We start from the raw sequence: 23,490 nt of genomic DNA, 5'->3' as shown, positions 1-23,490 counted from the left end.
AAAAATGAGGTATTTAACCACCAATAGTCCTGATCTTATTAGAACCACTGGGTCTCTCTATCACAATCAGATCCCTGAAAAGACTAAATATCATACCACATTTTGCCACTTTAAAACCATTTAACATGGACTGTTTAACCTTTGTTAAATGACTAGTTAACCTTTATTTTGATACTCGGAAATACAGGTTAAAGGGGAAAATTGCATTCTCAACCTTATCTGCCTACTATTAGTCAAAGGGATAATTATTGTTGTTAGGGATTAGCAACCAAGTAATGTCTTTTAATTAACAGACACTAAAATAAGTAAAAAAAAAAAAATACTGTTTAACGATAATATTATAAATACCAGGTTTCATGTCCATTTACCTTTGTTTATTTAAATTTAACAGTAAGTATTATTTATCAGTACATTTTTTTTTTGTTTTTGTTTGTTTGGTTTTTTGTTTTTGTTTTTGTTTTTGTTTTTTTGCTTTTTAGGCTGAACTTGCAGCATATGGAGTTTCTCAGGCTAGGGGACAGACCAGAACTGCAACTGCCAGCCTAAACCACAGGCACAGCAACGTGGGATCTGAGCCACATCTGTAACCTACGCCACAACTCATGGCAATGCAGGATCTCCAACCCACTAAGCAAGGCCAGGTATCGAACCCCCTTCCTCATGGATACCAGTCAGAATCATTTCCACTATGCCACAATGGGAACTCCCTGTATTATTTTTTAGCAGACTTTAAAATGAAGTATAAACCCAAATGTTATTTCACCACTTATTTATAGCTATGCTATTACAATAGAGGCTGTGCATAGGATGTCTCCCTTGAAGGGAAAGAAATGTTTCTTCTTCAAAACTTGACCATGGTATGTGTGGTGGACTCTTCATTCATCTACAGAGCCTTGTGAGCAAACAATGAACCACAGTTCTTCAGTAGAAAGAGACTGGACTTAGAGAGTGAGACTTCTCCCTAAACAGACAATTTAGATAATTCTGAGAAAAGCATATATGGAGGGTTGTATAGCTATCAAAATAGCCCTCCATTTTTCACATCTGTGAGCAAAATCATTTTTCTCTGGCTGAGCAGACAGGCACTGAGCTTACAAGTTTATTTCCTAACAATTTTTTAAACTCTTTTGTAACTGAATATAATTTTGCATGCAGCACGATAAAAGTAATTACGTAAACAAATTCTTTATCTTCTTACCCATATACAGTCACAAAGTTAAGGTGATGTATCAACTTTCTTCCACATTTGTATTTTTGGCATATGTATTTCTTCACAAGGAAGTTTGTCTCCCCCCTCACACAAGGAATAGCCTTCTGTTGCCATTCAGTGTTAACTTTACGAGACATACAAAAATGTATTTCATGCACCTCATGAGAGTTTCTAGGTAAGTAGTGAAAATCAAAAGAAAACCTTGGAAAATCATCAAATAAACACAAACTGCTTAAAAGTCACATACCTACTCTACATGCATTTTTATTAGGATGTAATAAATAGCTTTTAATAGGTGAATTTTATGACAACCACTACTAAGTGACATCTGGCCTTTTGGGGCAAATATTCTATACTACCTGACCTCCCCAAACAGGGGCTTAAGAGTTTGAGGCAACATAAGAACTCAATGTTTTCTGAGTATTTATAAATCCAAACTATCCAATACTAATATTGATCTACCTTTGAGCTTTAAATGTAAAGGGATTAAAAACTTAGAGTTTGAGTAAGCACGAAGAATAAAAGGACACACAGTACAGTGATTAAAAAAAAAAAAAATGCTTGAAGAGGCCAAATTTTCAGAACTAGACTGTTGGCACAACTGCTCTTTTTTTTTTTTTTTTTTTAGGCAAACTTTCTTTTCTGTGCCTCAGTTTTCTCACCTGAAAAAATGGGTACCATAGAGGTATTCAATAGGCTATTATGAGGATTAAATTAATTACCATTTGTAAAGCACTTAAAACAGTGGCATATATAATAAAGGCTAGATAAACTTTCATTAAGAAGTAATGTCTACACTGTATGATTCCAACTATATGACGCTCTGGAAAAGGCAAAACATCTGTGAACATCTGTGGGGAAAAAACAAAAAGGAGCAACTGACAATGTAAAACCTCAAGAAATGGTATGTAATGAAACAAATATGAATATAGAGGAGAAATATATCTTCTCAAAGTATGTAGATTTCTTTTTCCTGTTACAGATTTATCTTCCTCAAAAGCCTCTGCCCTGTTAGATGGAAGTAAGATGAGGAGGTGGTAAGAAATATAAAACATGCCCATTAATTTTCTCTATTTTCTAATTTAAATTACCTCCTTTGGAAAGTATTTTTGGATGAATAAACATTTGTATGTTTCTCTTCCATCTTCTGTGGAACCCATATCAAGAGCAAGGATGTCATGTGTTCTCATGATAGAGACCAAAGAAGGCCAAAGATGCTGTGCAGTGTCCTCAAACTGCAATGTTTCTTTCCCTCCTGGGTCTATGCAGGAGCCCTAGCCATCCCTGAAATCCTAGATGCAGTACCAGTTCTCCTGGGACTTTCAGCATAGGATGGCACTCATTGCTGATAACTGCTGAGTAAGCCACTACCTCTTCCTGACTTTTGCTCCTGCCCGATCCTCACTAGGGTGCCACACAATTACATTTCAGTCCCCCGAAGACCATGTACAGGATTAGAAGCTTCAAAACTCTCATCCCACTTATTTCACTGTTGGTGGGATTATAAATTTGTGGAAAACAGTATGGAGATTCCTCAGAAAACTAAAAATAGAACTACCATTTGATCCAGCACTCCCACTCCTGGGCATCTATCCAGAGAAAACCATGACTTGCAAAGACATGTACTCCAGTGTTCACTGTGGCACTCTTTTCAATAGCCAAAACATGGAAACAACCTAAATGTCCATTGACAGAGGAGTGGATCAAGAAGATGTGGTACATATACACAATGGAATATTAGCCATTAAAAGGAACGAAATACCAGCATTTTTAGCAACATGGACCTAGAAATTATCATGCTAAGTGAAGTCAGCCATACAATGAGACGCCAACATCAAATGCTTTCACTGACTTGTGGAATCTGAAAAAAAGGACAGACTGAACTTTTTTGCAGAACAGATGCTGACTCACAGACATTGAAAAACTTATGGTCTCCAGAGGAGACAATTCGGGGGGTGGGGGGATGTGCTTGGGTTGTGGGATGGAAAACCTGTGAAATTGGATTGTTATGATCATTATACAACTATAGATGTGATAAATTCATTTGAGTAATAAAAAAAAATAAAGCTAAAAAAAAAAAAAAAAAAAAAAAAAAAAAAAAAAACTCTCATCCCAACTCCTCCCTCTGCCAGAGCAGTAGCTCTATTTGTCAAAGTCACATCACACATGGCACTGAGAAGAAAGCTTGGGAAACTGAACCATTAGTTCTGGTGTTCTCCAATTTTCTCATGTCTTTCTAAGTAGTTCTGCAGCAGCTCTCTGCCCTCCCTCAAGATTAGTGATAATGAAGACTTTACCACATGATTTTCTTATCCTACCTCACCTTCCTCTGTTCTTCCCACATTCCTCTAAGGATATAAGGGATGAAATTTTCCCCTTTCCACATGGTAGGGCTTCCCTCATGTCATATCTTTAGGTCTAGCTATACCTGTTTTATAATAACCTTGATGCTTGAATTGCTTGTACACAAGCATCTTCTAGAATACAACTAGAAACCAGAGAGCATCAGGCTCAAAAAAATACTGGTTTACCATTCCAAAAGATAAATTCATAGATTAAAGATATATTATTTTTTTTAAAAGGAGAGGCAAAATGCCTGGAAAAATTGGCACGTTACTATTTCTTTATCATAATTCTTTGCATCTATGGAGTATTTCACAAGCTTTCAGAGAACTTTCAATTGTATATTTCATTTTAACCTGATAGTAATGTGATGACATAGAGAAAGTCAGGATTAATAATTCCATTTTTATCAAAGAAGAAAACAAGGCTCAGAGACATTAAGAACAAAGGGCAAATAACTAGGAGAGGTAGGTCTAAAACCCAGGGCTTGTGAATCATAGTTTAGCTCCCTTCAGTATTCCATGCTTCCCAAAACTAGACCTAAGAGTTTGTTCCCTGCCCCTCTCTACCCTGTAGGACAACAAATACCAAATGGCTAAGAGGAAACTCTTAAATGATCTCTGTAATACTTTGTCATCAACAATCTAAGAATATTCTACTTTCCAATGGTAAGATTTCTAAGAGAAAATAATGATTACAGCAACAATTCTTAAAAAGCAGTTTATTTCCTGCATGTCTATTTCTATACCCTTTAAATGTATATCATTAATAACTTCTAGTTACTCCAAAGTCCATTTATTTTTAAAGTCATTCTTTTGGCATTATGTCTTACATCAAATTTGCATTCTAAAAATTGCCACTAGAATTCTATGTGCTAAATAAAATGGTTACAAAGCAAAAAAGAAGGAAATATCCCCAAACAACTGTCAAATCATATTCCAGTAGAGATTCTCAAAATTGGCTCTTTTTTTTTTTTTTTTTTTTTAAGGCCTGGTTGAATTGGCGCTGCAGCTGAAGGCTATACCACAGCCACAGCAACACAGGATCCAAGCTACATCTGAGACCTATGCTGCACCTTGCAGTAACACCAGATCCTTAATCCACTGAGCGAGGCCAGGGATCAGTCCGCATCCTCATGGACACTATGTCGGGTTCTTAACCCACCAAGCCAGAAAAGGATCCCCAAAACTGGCTCTTGTAATGTTCAAACCCTCTATACTCAGCCTTCCACTTCTCAGTCCTTTCATTTATGTACTTTTCTTATTCTGCATACATCCAGCTGGACTGTAAGCTCCTTGGGGCCAAGGCTAGTGTCTTAGTCATTTTTACCAACTTCTACACCCCCCCATCATCTATACCCTAGTTCCCTGTGGTTATTTCCCACAGAGTAGAGTTCAATGAACATAGGATTTCAGAATATTCCCTTCATGGAGTACCTTGGAAATTAGCATGGTTCCTAATCCTAGTTACACATATCCTCTTCAAACCTGAACCTTACGTTCTCCACTAAAAGTATTATTTTTAAAAGGTTGTATTCTTTCAGTGAAAAGGAACCTATAGACATTTTTACTTCTGCAATGTCTCATAAAATTGGAACTCGCCTATAATACATAAAAGCTTTTAAAAATACCCCAATTCACCTAACACCTGTTCATATAGCCCTTCATCCTTTCTTTACGGTCAAAACTCATCTTATGTTTGTACCTTTAAAATGTACATATTGTAACCTTGTTACAAAAATAATTTAAAGCAGATATATTATAAATGAAATATTTGCTCCTGGGAATACTAGCAGATGACCTTGAAGAAACGTGCAAAGGATGATGTATTTACAACATATCCAAGTACACAAGATGAGAGCATTCCACGGGCAAAAGAATGGAGAGAACTACACCGAGTCTCCGTAAGAACAGACACCCAAGAGAAATCAGTGCCTCTCCATGGAAGAAAGACTCACTAATGGTACCTGGTGTCTGCTCTCAGAGTCTGTAGAAAGACCCAATGCCAAGAAAAGACTGAATTCTGATGTATGAGAATGGCTGTTATCAAGTTTTAGAACTGAAAGAGACCTCAGAGATTTACAAGTGCAAGCCCTGTTTTAACCATGACAAAACAAATGCCCAAGCTTTGTATATTAGGTCAGTGCTCCCCAAGTAGAAGCCTCAATGCCAACTGGAGAGGAGAAGGAGTTTTGTTTTCCCTCAACGCCATGATCATCTACAAGGGGAAGTATGGCTGCCTCCTGCCCTGACTCGTCCAAAGATACCACCTGTGATCCTTCAGAGCATCAGCATAACTGGGTGCTTCTCATGCCATCCTCAAGGTCTTTCTTCCAAGGTCACATACTGAGCAATTGGCAGAGCCAGAAAGGTTTTAATTCCAAACCTCAAAACCTTTTTCCCCCATAGCAGCTCAGCAATAGTTTAGACACTTATGGGTAATTTTAGATCCATAAAGTGGCTTTTTCCTGTAGAACATTTTAAGATCATTTGAAGAAGTGAAAATATCTTTATATTAATCTGTGAAAATAGCCACAATTGACCTCTGCCTTTCATAAGACAGGGGCCCACTTTTTCCCTAAGAAGACCATCATCAATGTGCAGTATTTAAGTCTCTTATATAGACTCAGTGTCAACACTACAATGGACTTATTCCCAGGAGGCATAACCTCTCTTTGAGTTATAGGTGGTCTAGTACTTTCCTATTGCTCAATTATAAATGATTATTTTAATGTCATTGATGGGGTTAAAGAAGGCAATTTAAAAAACCTATGATGAAGAAGTTTACCCCTACAATATCACTGCAAATGTTAAATAATTGTATCTATTGACTGTTTCCTTATTGATGATGTTGATGTCAAATTAGCCTCAGATGTGTTTCATTTGCGTATATAAAATATTTAATGCTAACTGAGAGTTTAGCCTGATTTATTAGACAGCCTCTATTGAAACACTCCTATTAAATGTAATGCAATTTTCATATGCTGTTAAGATTACATTTTTTGTGCTTTGCTAATTTTTGCTCAGTATCACTTTTTGCTCTGAAAATTTGGAGGCAACCCTTTGAGATTTTCATATTTGAAAAAAAAAATCACAGTGGTAGTTGCTTTATATACTCTACTTAATAAGAGCTGTTTATTTGGACCTTAGTTTTTCTATTTCAGCTATAAACAATGCTAACATTTTTAAGCAAAATAACTAATGTATTGCAGATGTATAAAGTAAATTACAAAATGTAGTAATCACAATGAAAGTAGAATGGAGTATTCATAAGCACCAAAATCCACTCAAAAATATCAAAGAGTCTATTCTCTTCTAGCAAGTGCTAACAGTCATCCCTGGAGTTGGTCTAAAGCTGTCATGAGTGAGCTCTGTAGTTCAAAGACAAAGGCTGAAGTACAGAGCAGCTCAGCTGAGCAGCTGATTGGCAGTCAGAAAATCTAGAATCTGTGTACTCCAAGATTTAGCCCCTTTTTTCCACAAATGCAACTGCATTCTCTCCCTAATAATGACTATCTTTTAGGTAGTATGCTTTATCATATACATGTCATTTTCATGAAGCAAATTAGTAGGGTTTGATACCATGTACCATTCTCACAACCTGAAATACCTAGTAAAGGACTTTGAAAAAAATGACACAATTTTGTGTGAATTTCAAAAAGAAAATGGATTGCTGGATATTGAAAGCACATCCATACAAAAACACACTTTATATGTATTTCAGTTATTCAGATAGATGGTAGGAAAACATGTCTAGGGAAATAGAAATTGCAAAATTTCATTCAAGGTTTAGGAAAGCCAACCAGAATACTTATCTAGAATAAGCCACTTAGGTGAAAGTATGTGAACTCATTAAAGAAGTGAACATCTGACATATATATAATCATCAGCAGGAAAAGATGGAAAAAAATTCACACGACTAACGTCATCCTAATAAATCTCACTTTTACATGATGTATCCATTCATTCAAATGAGCCACAACTGGTCAGCACATGTATTGGTTATAATTCAGAGAAAATAATAGTACCATAAATCACTATTTTATTTAATATCAAAACAGCTATACTACTACTGTAGCATTTGATTAATAGCAAGATATAATTTAATTTCAAGAAAAAGCATTTCTAGTTTAACTTTGTAGTCATCAGTTATCATATTAGAGACTCTGATGCAGAGTTATTTGTATAATTTTAATGTGGTCACACCGTCCACTAGTTTATAAATCTTTGAAGTGGACTATGATTGCACACATTTTGTTGCAAAAGAAATTTTTTGTTTTGGTGATTAGCATATTTCTTCCTCCTTATGATGGTTATGCAAGCAGAGAAAAACATTTTCTAAACTTTATTTGATTTTAAAAGGTTCATCCTGGGTATGCCTTAAAATGTGAATGATCCAAGTTTCAGGTTTTTAGTGCCAAAATAATGGTATTATTCTAACAAAACATTACTTCTTTAATGCACAAAAAAATATGTACTAGAATACCAAAACCTAATATTGCTACCTCTGGATATTAAAAAACCTAAAAAAAAAAAAAAACCCACTTGGTCAATCCCTCCCATTGTATGGACATTAACAAAATCTGTCTACATGTTTCCAAACATGGAGATTGCTTGAGTGAAGACATCTATGATTATACTTGAAGGCAGAGCACCAATGAGTTATGGGTGACCATTAGCATTTTAGCATTACCAGCAGCCTGACTACATCTGAGCTATCAAACACATTGCTCCAATCTGACTGGTAGGTGGGTTCTTTTCCTTTCTTTTCTTTTTTCTAAATTATACTCAGTTACCAACACTTAAAAATTCTTAGATTTCACATTGAAAAATCCTTCTTTCCTATGAAATCCAAACTTGTGCTTTCTCTCAAAAACTGCATTCCCACTTGGCAACAAAAAGCTGTCACCACGACCCAGTTGAGAAAGGGCTTGTGTTCCCTCTGTGGCTACAGTTTGCACTCAACACATCTGACTCATTTAAATTAATTACTTGGGCCTGTGGATGTGTTAAAGTTTGCTAACCCTGAACTACAGGTGTACTAGATGCCTGGATTCTGAGAGCTCAAGGGATGCTGGAGTCTAAACATGTGGAGAACATTGCACCACTATTAATCTGAGTGGTTGTGTCTGCAGTGTTCTGGAAAAAGATCTAGTAAAATCCACTGTTGAAGAGTAGGCATTAGTCTATATCATATCATGTTACAAACCTGTTATTTTCTACCACTTTCTCTTTCCGTATATTTAATGCATTGGGTAAAAATTAAGCCTATCTTCTCTGCTTTGGAACAACCAACACAGGCATCTAGAAGCCTACTTCTCATTCCAAGCAGGGAAAAAAAAAAGTGCTCTTGTCATTCCTTTTGCAGGGTCATATTCCTAGTCCACTCTTATCTTCAGAAGATAAATTCCATATAGGTTGTTCTCAAAGGTTTCACAGACAGCACTACTTGCAAAACATGGATGCATGAAGAAAAAAAGAATTAGAGCCAAAATACTTTACTATATGTCTGAGTCCATTTGGGCCGCTATAACAAAAATATCATAAACTGAGTGACTCCTGGAAGCTGGGAAGTTCAGTATCATGGTGTAGGCAGGTATCTAGGGAGGGCCTACTTCCTGGCTCACAGTTCTCACTTGTTCTGTGTCCTCACATAATGGAAGGAACAACCTTGTTCTCTGGGCTTTCTTTTATGTGTGTGCTGATGCCATCACATAATCACCTCTCAAAGACGCTACCTCCTAATACAATCACATTTCCAATTAGGACAGCAACACATGGATCTTGAAGCCATAGAATATTCAGAAATTACTATCCTATCTCTATAACATGTATCAACTAATGTCATTATATAAAGCTCTATTTCCTGAAAATAGTATTACAAATTAGAAAGATAATAAATTTCCCAATCAGATTTTTTTTTTTTTTTTTTTTGTCTTTTTGCCTTTTCTTGAGCTGCTCCCGCGCAGCATATGGAGGTTCCCAGGTTAGGGGTCCAATCGGAGCTGTAGCCGCCAGCTTACGCCAGAACCGCAACGCGGGATCCGAGCCACATCTGTGACCTATACCACAGCTCACGGCAACGCGGGATCCTTAACCGACTGAGCAAGGCCAGTGATCAAACCCGCAACCTCATGGTTCCTAGTCGGATTCGTTAACCATTGCTCCACGACGGGAACTCCCCTAATCAGATCTTATGCAAAGAAGTAAGTCTTAATATTCCTCTACCCCACTCTCACCCCCATAAACCACCATTATCCTAGAGCATCTCCCAGTGCAGCATCCCCAGAGAACAGGAAGCACAAGCCATGGGTAAGAGAGATATTCGTTGTAAGAATGAGCCAGATACAATCTCTCAGTGCCCCAAGTGCACAGGATGGGCAAGCACATGTAAAATGGGAATTGGCTGGGAAATGCTTTAAGAAACAAGACCCCCTTTTGCCAGGTCCTCTCCCTGGGCCCCAAAGCAACTACTGAGCATCTCTGGCTATTGGCCTGCAAGATGATGTGAGGTAGAGACAGACTGAGGTACTGAAATCCACACCTGAACTTGGCATTCCATATACAAGGTTTAAAAACAGAACCATCAGTGGTGAACTAATAATTCCATTTTCTGCTCCTTTAGACTTTGGGCTATCAGTCTCATAGCAGCTCTGCCACACTCACGGTATTACATCAAATTCCACATTTTTAATACTTAGCTACTTTTCTAATTGATAAAATATAGTCATTGGTAAGAAAAAATAGAATTATCAAAGTAACTTTTAAAAGATAGACAATAGATTTAAGGAAAAATATAGTTTATTATGAGAGTAAATCAGAAACACACCAATTATATTGTCTCAACTACAGCATAAGAAAAATGAAAATCAGAGATTTTATTGAAGAAAAATATTGGAAATTTTAGAAATTTGATACATCAGATTTAATTTCCTCAATAATGGATAAAGAAACCATTTGGAATAATGCTTTATTCCGGTTTAGAATTTGTAAATTGAGTTTCTTTTTTATGTGATTGACCCCAAAGCTTTAAATATAACTGACCAATTATCTGCTTTGTCATTTATACCTGTTTCCTATGCACCATCAAAAAGTTGATAATCAATTAAAATTAAAACACAACCATAAATAAAAAGTCACATTGTTTATGACTGGATTCCATGTTTCAAGCAGCAACTTTTGGGCAAAAATGATTACTCATTTTATATAAGTCAGTGAAAAAATAAAGGAATCAAATATGCTTAAAGATATATCAATACATATTTTTATTCTTATTTTAAAATGATAATGTCTTAAAATTAAGAAGTGGATTTTTAAATACCAAACTTAAATGGATACTTTCAGAAGTTTGTACATGTTAAAGTTTATTTTAATTTTAATAATACACAATTTTTATAACCCTAAAAAATTTGTTCATTTTGCCTTTGCCTGTTTCAAAGGGAAAAAGCAAATTTTTTAAATTCCTTTGAAAGTTTTACACTGAAACAAGAAATAACACAGAAGCAAAGAAAAACTCAAATAAAAGCATTCTAATAAAAAAACCATAGCGAATTGAGAGAATTTACTTTCTTTTCAACCAAATCCACTGCTAAACATACGCACAGAAAATTTTCAAATGTGGAATTTTTTGCAGGTGTGATTCTACATCTGCAATTTATTGGTTTTAGGAATTCTATATTTGAAATGAGCTATTCTTCTAATTAGCAAATTACACTCAGGACTGATGCACCTCATTTCATGGCTTGAACAACTCTGTAGCTACTCAGCAGTAAGAATGAATCTGTAATTAAAATCCGTCCACTGAAGTGTTAAAAATTCTCCTGATTCTAGGCATACCATGCAAAACAAAGATCATTGTCCATTAACAGGAATTTAAGCTGCTAGGAATCACAGTCTTATTGTTTCACACAAGGAAAGCGAAGCACTGTGTTGTCCAAAATGGTCATCAATGTGAACCAGTCAGAAAAATGCAAATTATATTATCCCAACTAAAGCATGAATGGAAATAAAAATCAGGGAGATGGCAAAACAAGAATGCAAGTGTCCTGACTCCAAGGAAAATGCTTTTTTTTTTTTTTTTTTTCAATTTTATCTTATAATGTTATTTCAAGGGAAAACGAATATTGGGATGGAGTGGGAGAATCAGAGAGAGGCATCTGAATAAATTGGCATTTTACATGAGCTTATTTTAATGTGAGTTCCTGACAGATCTAAATCCCAGATTAACTTTTCTCTATATTGATGCTATTATGCCAAAGTTTTTTAATCCAAAGATGATATTTAAAAGTTATATTTTAAAGAAACAAACAAGTCTTATAAACAAAAAATGCAGTCATAACCTCAACCCAAGCAATTTTTAGTCTTCAGAACCTCATATCTATGTGACACTAATATGCCATCCCTAAGTAACAGCTGCATACGTAAATGTGTATATCTAAATGCAAAAACCTGTGCAGCTATAAAATAAGACTGGATTTGTTTTGATGTTGTTTATTTGCATGCTTTTCAGTCTCTTTGCTTGGTGCACCGTACCTCATGGACACAGCATGTTTGCAGGCAGAATCTGATCAATGGCCAGGTAAGCCACTGCTCCACATCTAACAGAGGGACCAAGGGCTATTTTGAGCATAGTTGGGAAAAACAGTTGCAGCTCATCTCCAGATATCATTTCTCTGTTTAAGTTATTCCCTGAATTAGTGTGATTCTGATTAGAGTGTTTTTGTTTTGTTTTGTTTCTGTCTCTCTTACTCCTTTAAAATATTTTCAAAGATTAGGGGCACATAGTCTCTGTGCTACAGACAGAAACATTTAGTAATAGTACAGCTCCTTGTTATTCTAGCAGGTCTTCAACACATATTGACTGAAGGGGATGATTTTGTTAAGCTTTTATTTCAAGACTAAAGTGTGAGAGTAAACAGCTCTTTACAATAGATCACTGCCATTATCCATAAGGAGAGTCATTTACTAAGAACAAAATACATTTTTAAAGGCCATGAGACATGTTGAGTTCAAGCTGTATCTTAGAGTCTAGCTTTTAAAAAGGAAAATTATTTAAAACAATTTGTTACCAGCAAAAACAAAAATATCTACCACCGAACACAGTAAAATAAATGAACCCAGAATGACTCCTTCTGCCCAATAATTGGTTCCCCTTGTATCATGTTTGCATTATCTCTTCCCTCCTCCTCCCCCCCCTTCCTCTCTCTCTCCCATATTTCTCTTATTTTCCCCACACGAAGCTAATGCTACTCCTGACAAGTAAGTGAATAGGTAGGAGGGAAAAATTCAAATGGCTTCTCTGAAACATGAGAACAACTTATGGGCTGGTTGTATACAGTTAATAATTTTTCAATTCGGGGTTGCATAAACCAAAATGGCTTGAAAAAAGTAACCTTATTTGGGAATAACTGAATAGTCAGTTCAACCAAAATGCTCTAAATATTTCAGTCTAATTATATCACACTGCCTCTTTTGGAATTTAATACTTTATGATAAATGTATTATGCTATGGAGATTTTTATTTACACTGTATAGAATGTATCATGGAAAAATACAAAAACAGTTCTTACCAGATGCATGTGACAAATAGAATAATACTGTATAGGCCTTCCCTCGATGAGTGCCAACTACTGTTCAGATGTTACAAATAAATTAATTGCGTTTCTTACCCCTACCTTTGGCAGACGCTGATCCTTGACTACCTAATGGCAATTTCCCCCCTTTTTCCTTGTTAATTATACCCCGATTTTGTGTAGATATCCAGAAAGCCTTATCCTTCCTTCATGGTGGGGAGTGGGGTGAAGACAGTCTAAGCCCATTAGGGTAATTCCATTCCCCCAGGAATGGTCAACATTGCCATAGTTGCAGCCTAGCCACTGACCAATGAGTCTGATTTAAGATTCCAGGGAAAGTTTTTTTCTTCCTTACAAAGGGATACATAATAGAAACTCATTTGTCATGTGTTTGGGCAATGTTGAGCAAGACAGAAGAAGAAAGTCACTGAATTAGCCAATCATGGAAGCACAATCCAATTTACTTCTTATAAGATAATAAAATGCCCTTTATGTTTTAGCCATATTTTAAGATGAGTTTGTTACTTGTAGCCAAAATCATCCTAGCTAATATGCTGCCCTTTAAAACAAGAAAAAAATAAGCATTTGTAGATTCTTTCTTGCCTTATATAGGAATTGGCAGCATTTAAATAATTTAATAAGGGGTACTGGGTGAATGTGAGAATATATGTTAATGCTTTCACAAATAAAGAATATAGCCACTTAAAAATCTAGCCACATGTTATTTGACGTATTTGAAACATACCTTCAAAAGTCTTGAAATAAAGCTGTATTTACTCCATGGTCTTTTTCAAATGGTCAGACTATTTTAACATGTAAATTTCAGGATCCTTGCTCCATCAAACATTATCTGCAAAATAACACAACAGGGTTAACAGAAATCTTCATATTTTTCTGATCAAACAGTTGATTTCATAGCAAGAATGTTTTTTGCCAATTTAAGCTGAACTATATCTCAGATGTATAAAATGCAGGAAAGTTTGAATCTCTCTAAGTAGGCTCACCATTTTCATCTCCATTTGGAATACAACGCACAGGTGTGCTTTGAAGTTTATAAACTATGCCTTGGTCCTTTTAAAATAACTTCTGGAAAATTTAAAATGGAGAGAGTGTGAATCAGCCCATGCTCAGGAAGGTGGGCCATGTTCATCATATTTACTATTATGACATATTAGATTATTTTCTCTCAGTGCTCGAAAAGCACCCGCTTTCCAAAAGGGAAATACAGTTCTTTATATTTGGTTCACATAATCCAGACCTGCAGTGTCAGTGCCTGAAACAAATTACTGTTTATATTAGAAACTTAGTTTAATAAATTAGGTCTGGTCTATGAACTGTCAAAGTCCTTATAGTCTGCAATTCATATATAACAGATGCCTTTTCTTAACTAGAAGTGGCCAACGTGATTGTTTCCTCCTTGCCATTACTACATTCTGTAGGTTTAGTTATCTACTGCCCACAGAGAATTAAAAACAATTTGAGAGGGCATCTGGAATAAAGCAGTCCAAGAGAAAAAAAAAATCTTTCCATATACAATAACTTTCTGTTTAGGTCAGAGAATTATTCAATAATTGGCACTTGTTTAAATAGACCATTCAGGATCAGTTTGGTTTTCTGATTTCAGATTGAGTTACAGGTCTCCTTTTTTCCAAACTCACTTTTGCAAGTCCTAATTTCTAGCATATTTGTGGCACCACTGTGATTAACAGACTAGCTAATTTTTGTATAAGATACAAACACATTTTTCAAAAGTGTTGTAAATAATTCATTAATTTTTCCACAGATTGTTTATAAATTATGAATTTTAGCTTACTTGCCCTAGTTTAGAAAATATACCGGTAAAACAGGGTTGCTAAAAGCAGTAATTTTAGTTTATGAATTTATACAATTTAAATTTCATGAGAAACCTGGGTTCTTCCATCTTTTATGCCACTTCCCTCACAAGCATCCCTTTAAAAGTTGGATCAAGAAATCTGTGCCTGCCACTTATGGTATCTCCGCCTCTTGTACTGGTTGACTCAATGCTGGAACAGTTGTTGCATAAAAAGTTAATAACGATGCACATCTACAAAGACTAAATAATAAGGCCATGGAAACGTACATCAACTCACATCAACACATAAGTTCAGACATATGGACACTTTTTAACTGCTATGGGTTTTTTGGGTTTTGTTTTTTTTTTTTTTTTGAGCTCCACTTTGAAATGTTATGTTATAATGTGTTTCCTTTCGAGTTGTTTGGTCAGCAAACTCTCAACTCTGGAATATCTATTCAAGAGATTGCTCAAGAATATTGTATTTGCTCAGATCTGGAGAACTAGACAGAGAAGGCACCCAGTGATATTTTAACATTTATGTCCAGCAATACATTGACATTTCAATAAAAGAAAAGCTATCCCTGGTGTGAAATGAGATGATTTCCTTAAAACACCACCAACAAAAATGTCTGTCAAGCAAAGTTTTTAAATATTGTAGGTTTAAAGCATTTACAGTAGCTACTGCGAATTGTTTTTAATAGAAAGATATTAGCAAATTAGTATAACGAAAAGCAGGTAAACAATCACCTCTGTCTTCACCAGCAACACAGTGATTTGTGAACATGTAATTCTATTTTAAATTTCACTCTTGTTCTTCGATCTTTCAAATGATTATAGTTTTCCTGGAGTGAAAATAACTTAAACTTACTAGACTTTTTAATATCTTTACAGCCAAACTGCTACAATTCTCACTTTGCTAATCTGTAATTCTCACAGAAGAACTGGCAGCGTTACCCGGCCTTTAGCAAGGACCCTGAAGTGAAATCACTTAAAACTTCCTCTATTTTAATTTCAAATGATATACTCTGTATATAAGCCACACAAATATGCTCCATCAAATACATAGACGTTTACCTGCAATGTTAACGTTTCTTTCTGATACCCTTGGACCGTGGATAGTTATGCATGGTGAAAGCACTGGTTTATGGCAGAACAGGTAGAGAGCTTAGATCTCAGTAGCTCTTTACCCTCATGTGACTTCTCCAAAGGCCCAAGCATTTTAGGTCATTTAACTAAGATGCCACAGCTGCGTAGAAGCAGAGTTTGGCTTTGAACCTGCATCCACTTACCTTAAACTGGTTTTCAATCCTGGATGCCAGAGAGATCACCTGGGAAGCTCTGAAAAACTAGCATCTCAGCCCTACTCTATATTCTCAGTTGATCTGGAGTGGGACCAAGGCTTGGATATCACCAGACCCTTGGTGATTCTGATATGGTCTAGATTCGGGACCACTGGACCCCTGCCCTTTGTATCATAATTTTATATTTCAAAAGATTAGAATTATATTTCCAGATTTATCATCATCCTTTCACAGTCTCTTCTCTAAAAGCAGTTGACAAATGTATTTGAATATTCAGAGAATGAAGCTGAAATTTGATAAGGAAAAACTTCATTTCATAAAACCCAACTGTACAAGACCCTTGAGGAACTGGATTATGGTGACTGCATTCCAGTTTGAATACACATAAACTAATCACAGGAAAATATTAATAGGTGTTTTTAAAAAGTGAAATCATGGGAGAGAAAACATCTAAATAGAGGATAAACAAATACTTAGTAAAACTCAGTATCTGTTTCTTCCTAGAGGTCTAGGAATACAATGTAATTTAAGATACCTAAATGTAATACTAATATTAAACATCTTTCCAAACTAATTATGAATTCACAAAATAGGTAGAAACCAAAATCTTTCATATATATTAGCCATAATGACAAGATGCCATTTTCTTGCCTAAAAAAAATTACCACTCTCTTCACAGTCACGATCATATTTTTTTTTTAATTATTTAAAATATCGTGTCAGTGAGCATTTTAGGAAACTTGGCACTCTCATACTCTGCTGATGATAATGTAAGTTGATACAACCTTTGCCCCTTGGAGGTTGTGATGGTTAATTTTATGTGTCAACTCGACTGGACCATGGGATACCCAGATAGCTGGTTAAACATTAATTCTGGGCATGTCTGTGAGAGTGTTTCCAGAAGAGAAGAGTTCACCCTTTGAATTGGTGAACTGAGTAAAGCAGATAATCCTCCCTAAAGTGGGTGGGCATCATTGAATCCATGAGGGTTCAAACAGAACGGAAAGACAGAGGCATGTTGAGCGCACTCTCTCCCGCCCTCAACAACCCCCCCACACCGGCTTCATTCTCTCTTTTTTTCCTCTCTGTCCCTGACTGCTTGATCTAGAACATTGATCTTTTCATGCCCTGGGAGATCCTGGTTCACAGGCCTTCAGGTTGACTGGATTCTCCCACTTTGAAACCACACCACTGGCTTTTCTAGGTCTCCAGCTTGCAGATGGCAGATCATGCAATTTCAGCCTCCATTATAAATCTTTTTATATATGTGTATTTTATGTATATAATAAATATACATACATATTATATATTTTTATCTATCTCCCAGATTTTGGGATTAATGTTAGTTTATCCCAATTTACTAAGCCTTTAAAATGCTATCCATGTTGCTCACTGGAGAGAAAAGGTCTAAAGACTCATGAGAATAGGATAGCCAACTAAGGGCTCAGAGTGAGTTAATCTGGCTCTCAGATCCCAGTAGAGGAAAAGGAATATTGAGTGCCTACAATAACCTAAGCTGTGGACTTGACATTTTTTTCATCTATCGCCTAATTTACTCCCCTGGGCAGCCCTCTCAGCTACATAATGCTATCCCACATTTACACTTTACAGGTGGAAACACTGAGGCTCAGAGCCATTTACCAATTTACAGCTAATGATCCAAACCTATGGCTCCAAATTCCATGCTCATTCCCAATATCTCACTATCCTCCCTGCAGTGGTAGAAGACCCTTTGATGCTCAATGTCAACCAATAACTTGAACTTTTTCGTATTCTGGAAGCGAAATCAAGATTCAGATCAAAGCACTATAAAAAGTAACATTATTCCCTTTTTGCAGTGGCAACTGGGAGCCAGTAAAGATTCAAAGGAACAGCAGGGTGCAGCAATGGGCTTCCAGTGGAGCAGCTGCAAGGACTCACCTTACCAGCCCCCACAAGTAGGGAAAGGAGCAGGTCATCAGCCCCGCTGGGTTCACTGGGGCAACATGTTAGATGAGGGCAAATCGGTCCTTCTCCAATCATTTGATCTATACCTGGTTCTTAAAATATCTAATACATGAAAATTTACAAACCCAAAGGACAGTAAAGGAAAACTTGCCATTTCTACAATGTTAACTAAAACAAAACCTCAGGGAAAAAACAAAACAAAACACCCTGATGTTTCTACAGCATCTTGGTTCCAGATTTTAACCAAAAGCCAAATACAAGCAAAGAAAAATATCAGTGCTTAGAATTTAACATCAGCTGGCAGGAAAGATTCTATTAATTAGACTCAATTTGTAGCTGTGACATCTCTTATACTTCTTAACATTTCTAGTACAGGCCTGGAAATTTTGATTGAGAAGTCTTTCTTCAAAAATATGATTATTTCTGACTGTGCAAACTTGGTACACTCCAAATGTTTCGTGTATTCAAAAATTAAATGCAAGCTAAAAGTAATATAAAATGCAAGGGTCCATATTCTATTTTTAAACACAATTTTGATTGTATTTAATATATAATTCCAATTAGAATAGTCCAATTAAAAAAATGGAGTATCTAATTAGTGATTCTACTAAATTATATAGAGTCAATCACTACTGAAAGAAAGGAACAGTGTTTTATCCATGTATTTTACCTTTCTAAAACAACAGAAATCTCCTTAGGATTCTCTTTTAAGAATGCAAAATGTTTCATGTCTCTAAAACGCAATACTGCCTCTCAATAGTGCTATGGGACAAGGATGTCTTTGGTAGCTCAGGATGAATTGCCAGGAAGGTCTCCTATGCCGATTGTCACAGAGTCATAAACTTCCAGCATAAGCATCCTTTCTAAAACATCTCTTTAAAGGACAAATATTTTAAATTCTCTGAAGTGCTAATATAGTGGAATAAATTGATCCATGTCCATAATTTCCCATCTAACATTTCATTGCAATGATCCTTGAGGAGCATAGGACATAGGATGATAGATTCTGATGGAAAAAGCACATTGTGGTACTACAGTGAAACCTGGAGAGGCAGAATGAAAGAACAGCCATTATTCAATTGATGAGTAAAAGACCATAAATACACTTTTCTCATTTGATATTATTGCTTAGGATGAAACTGCAGACACTTCATTGAAATATTTTTCTTTTTCTTTCTCTTAACCTTCTATATTGGTAATGACTTTGTTGTAAGTTTTATTTAGCATTAATTTCCAACACCCATGTTTCTTTGGAACACTTTAAGCATCCTTCTTTTGTCAGCTTCTTTAGATTTCCAAGTCATCGATAGACTCAAAGCTCTCTGAATGCTCTTGAATAATACTGAGGACACTGACCTGAAATAGTCTAGGAATGATTCTGATGGTAGAACTTTAGAGTGCTTTTTGTGTAAATAAGGACAGTTAAAGATGTGATTTTTCCTGTTGCTAAAAAGTAGGCATCATTGTACTATTACTTTCTACCTTCATATATCACCGGCATTTTTCAAAATTTTAATTGTAAGTCTGAACATGTTCACAATGATAAAAAGTAAAATGTATTCCTAAGGCAAACCTCAAATGAAAGTCTATAATCTTTGAAATAACTTATAGAAAGTGAATCATGCTACTTTATTCATTTTTAGCTTTCTTGATGCTATAATCGTAAATACTTAAAAGACAGCTGGTAGAAACTGACTCCAAATGGGAAATTTATACTTTACATTTTAGTAAAATGAGTTATTTTAAAATTTGATCCCATGTTTCCTTGAACACCTAGGCACATCTCTTGTCTGAATTTTCACTGGAACTCCTTTCTGAAGCAACACCACCTGAATGATGAAATATTTTAATGAATTCAATGTCTAAGCAATTTCTAAATGCAGCATCGTTAACCAGACTCTTTAGATTGTGTACTTACAATAACAAGAATAGTTTACTTCTTGTTTGGCTGCATTTTCTCTTATTTATTTTAAAACATTGAAAGTAAATAATTGGATGCTATTTCTATCCTAGTTATATCTTTGAATATCATAAATTTTTATCTTATTATATGCATAATCCAGCTCAACATCGTATACCCACCCCTCAAGGCTTTCATTATCGAAGGTAGGTTTGGCATAATTCTTGCATGAAAAAAAAATGGATTTGGAGAAACCTGTTAAAGAAAATACGAATATACCATTCTCACCCGTGTTTGCATCTGTTTGGGGCAGCATTTTCATAGTTTATTACACTGCCCACTAATACTCAGCCACTATCATCTATCCCCAAAAATGTAATCATGTATTTTTGGTTAATAAGAAGAAATTTAAAAAGAATTATGATGTGTCCCTGAGCTTACAGAAAAGTAGGTAATGCCCCTAAGGCAATAAGGAATCCAAACCAAAGATAAATGGATAAATCTGTTTCATTTATTTACTTCAAGGCATGCCCTATGTTGGTCTAAAAATTGTTCACAGCAGCTTAAAATACTATGTGGTAAAAGGTCTTGGATTCACTTGTGTTAAACCACTGTGACTGCAAGGGGAAAAGTTAGTGTTGGCCGAAGTAAATGGAGAAGCTACCCACTTAAATCAATTCAAAAAGATTTTGAGTATCTTTATAAAAGGCACTGTACCTCTAGAGTCTTAAAGTTTTCGCAAAAGGAAGAAAAAAGATAAGTGAGCATTCTTGCTTATACTTCTTTAGTCTGAAGTTCTTCATGGATGTTAATAAGTAATTGTGTGTCAGCCCTGCCCTGGGGACACCAAGATAAATTAGAAAAGTTCTCAGTTTTAAGGAAATCACAGAGCAGAGGAAAGAGATAAATGAGGTACCCAACTGCAGTTGTTCTGACATATTCTACTTGCTGAGATAAAAATAAGTCAGAACCACCATAATGGGATTATTTATCTATTGATGAACAACAATAATGCAAGATTTCATATAATAAGAATAATCAAGTAATGAAAAATACTTGAGTAAAGAGAAATAATTATGGAAGTAATAAATATTAGCAATGTGAAAATACTCTTCTAGGTTTTGCTTGTGTTATCTCAATTTAACTTCAGACACTGAGGCACAGAGTGGCTCAGTGATTTCCCCTGGGACAATTAGATATTGATGTAGGAATTCTGTATCCAGAGATGGTGTATTTAACCAAACTCCCTTTTAAAACACAAGGAGATGGAAGGGAAAAAGAGACCATGACTGAAAGAAGTCGATGCTCATAGCTCTTGAAGGAGATGGCACAGTTCATTCATTTAGCAAGGTATCTATTGAGTATCAGTTGGGCAAAAGCTATAAAAGAAATACATCAGATAGGCCAGTTTGTTGGATAGGCAGTATTTTAATAAAAAGAGATGAAGCAGGATTGCAACGAGGAAGAAAAAGTCACCCCTTGTAAAAAGCACTAAATGTTCAAATGCACCAAAATGGGGACAGTGGGAACAGTGGTTGCTTCTGCATTAAACTAAAGAAATATATGAATTAAATTTAAATTCCACTTTAAAGGAAAGGGGGAGGGCTGATGCAAAAGAAATCTTTGGACCTTGTGATCAGCAGCCTCTGAAATGCCTCTAAATAACTCCCCACTTCTTGATATTATGCAACTTTGTCCTTGAGTGTGATTGGGACTATTTGAGTCATTTGTCATGAATAGAATAAGGCAGAATAAAAAGGTTGTCATTTCTGATATTAGGTTATAAAAAGACTGTGTCTTCCCTTTGGGGTTCTCTCCCACTCTCTCCTGGAGCAGTCATTGTGGGGAAACCAGCTGCCACCTCATGGGACAGCCTTGTGGAGGGGTTCACGTATCAAAGGACTAAAGTCTGCCACTGACCAGGTAAATGAACCTGAACGTAGATTCTGCCCCCTTGTCCCTGGCTGGCCAAGCCTCAGATGAGACCCTTGCCCAGTTGACAGTTTGACCCCCACCTCTTTAGAGAATTGAGTCAAAAGCTCCCAGCTAAACCGCACTCAGATTCTTAATCTACAGAAACTGTGATGTCATGAATATCTATTGTTTTAACCTGCTGTTTGGGAGTAATTTGTCACTCAGCCATAGATAACAAAGCATCTTTTTAGAGCCTCTGCCTAGAATGTTCCATTTTAAGCCATGCATACACAGGTTTTTGTTATATAATCCTGTTTCATAAACGATCCTTACCAAGATGAAAGGAAGGGAAGAAAGAAGGAAAAGTGGGAGAAAGGTAGGAAGGAGGAAGAAAGGAAAGGAGGAAGGAGGGAAGGCAGGAAGGAAGGAGTGAGAAGGAGGAAGGAATGAAAGATATGGTGAAGGCAGCCCTGTGCTCATCCTCTGACCCAGAGTGAAACTCTGAACTTAAGTGTATGAAAATGTGTGTGCAGAGTCTGCCTGGATAGGAGTAACATCTGCATTTTGTGGGTCTGTATAGTGTTCCCCGTGTTTACACAGCATGTATTTGTTATTTCTGTTTTGTCACACTTGCACTTTGAATTGGCTAACAGTGTTGGCTGAATCAGTGTTGAAAGTACGGCCATTCCCTTAGTCAACATTTATTCATTTAAGACGTCTGTTTCTTAATTAATCACTTGCTTAATATTATCTGCGGCCCAGAAGTTCAATTAGAGAGGCACCTCTTTTATAGACAATAAACAACATGTAACAACTGATGTAACCCAGCATGTATGGGTAGTTAAAGTGGGCATTATTTTTTATTTCCTTTCAAACTGCAGAGCAGGCTGAACAACAGACAATAAACAAGTCGCTTTGTATGGCTTTTGTGGGACTCGAAAAAAATTTTGACTTAATGGAAACTGATGCTTTGTTGGAACCCTGGCAAGAGAAGCAATAGAAGATCCACATGGTAAGTGCCCCAAACATATTTTCACAAATGATACAGTCACATTTAACTCGAAAATTGGGTGGTAAAGGTCAGCTTGTAGTGTAGAATTAATAGGTGGTATCTCACTAAGACTCTTCACCTCCTGCCTTGAGAAAACTTTCAAGGTTTCTACAGATAAAGAAAAGGACTCAAGGACCAGAGATACCTCAGATATGTAGATGACACTGTCATCTTTTGCTTAAGCTAAAGACCTTGAAGCAATGGTGAAAGAATATAACAGAAGAGCAAAGAATCTGGATCATTATATAAAAGAAGCATATGCAAAATCACATCGAGTACATACATTCAAGAGGGAAAGCTGGCCGCAAAAAAAAATTAGGCATTGCAAAGAAGTGTTTGTTGAGGCCATATGGCGCACATTGTTACAACCCAGAAAGGTTCAGAAAGCAGAATAGACCCTTGTTAGAGTCTCTGGGAAGCTGAAAATGAGGAGTTTT

The 23,490-nt window shown here is 36.0% G+C and overlaps 1 protein-coding gene across 7 annotated transcripts in view; it reads right to left on the bottom strand.

The window, feature by feature from the left end:
- PLCL1 (phospholipase C like 1) overlaps nucleotides 1–23,490 on the bottom strand; it is an 821,890-nt gene that overhangs the window by 226,041 nt on the left and 572,359 nt on the right. For 4 of the 7 annotated variants that reach the window (XR_002339304.1, XR_002339301.1, XR_002339302.1 and 1 more), the window contains exon 8: nucleotides 13,870–13,974. The gene's annotated coding sequence lies outside the window, so the exon portion shown is untranslated. Of the gene's footprint in view, nucleotides 1–11,597; nucleotides 13,975–23,490 lie in introns of those variants that run through there. The other 3 variants (XR_002339305.1, XM_021075727.1, XM_021075726.1) reach the window with 1 other exon arrangement.

The sequence above is a fragment of the Sus scrofa genome, chromosome 15 (assembly GCF_000003025.6).
Source record: "Sus scrofa isolate TJ Tabasco breed Duroc chromosome 15, Sscrofa11.1, whole genome shotgun sequence".
Lineage (NCBI taxonomy): Eukaryota > Metazoa > Chordata > Mammalia > Artiodactyla > Suidae > Sus > Sus scrofa.
The sequence above is the reverse complement of the archived record's forward strand: the minus strand, read 5'-3'. Positions and strand labels throughout refer to the sequence as shown.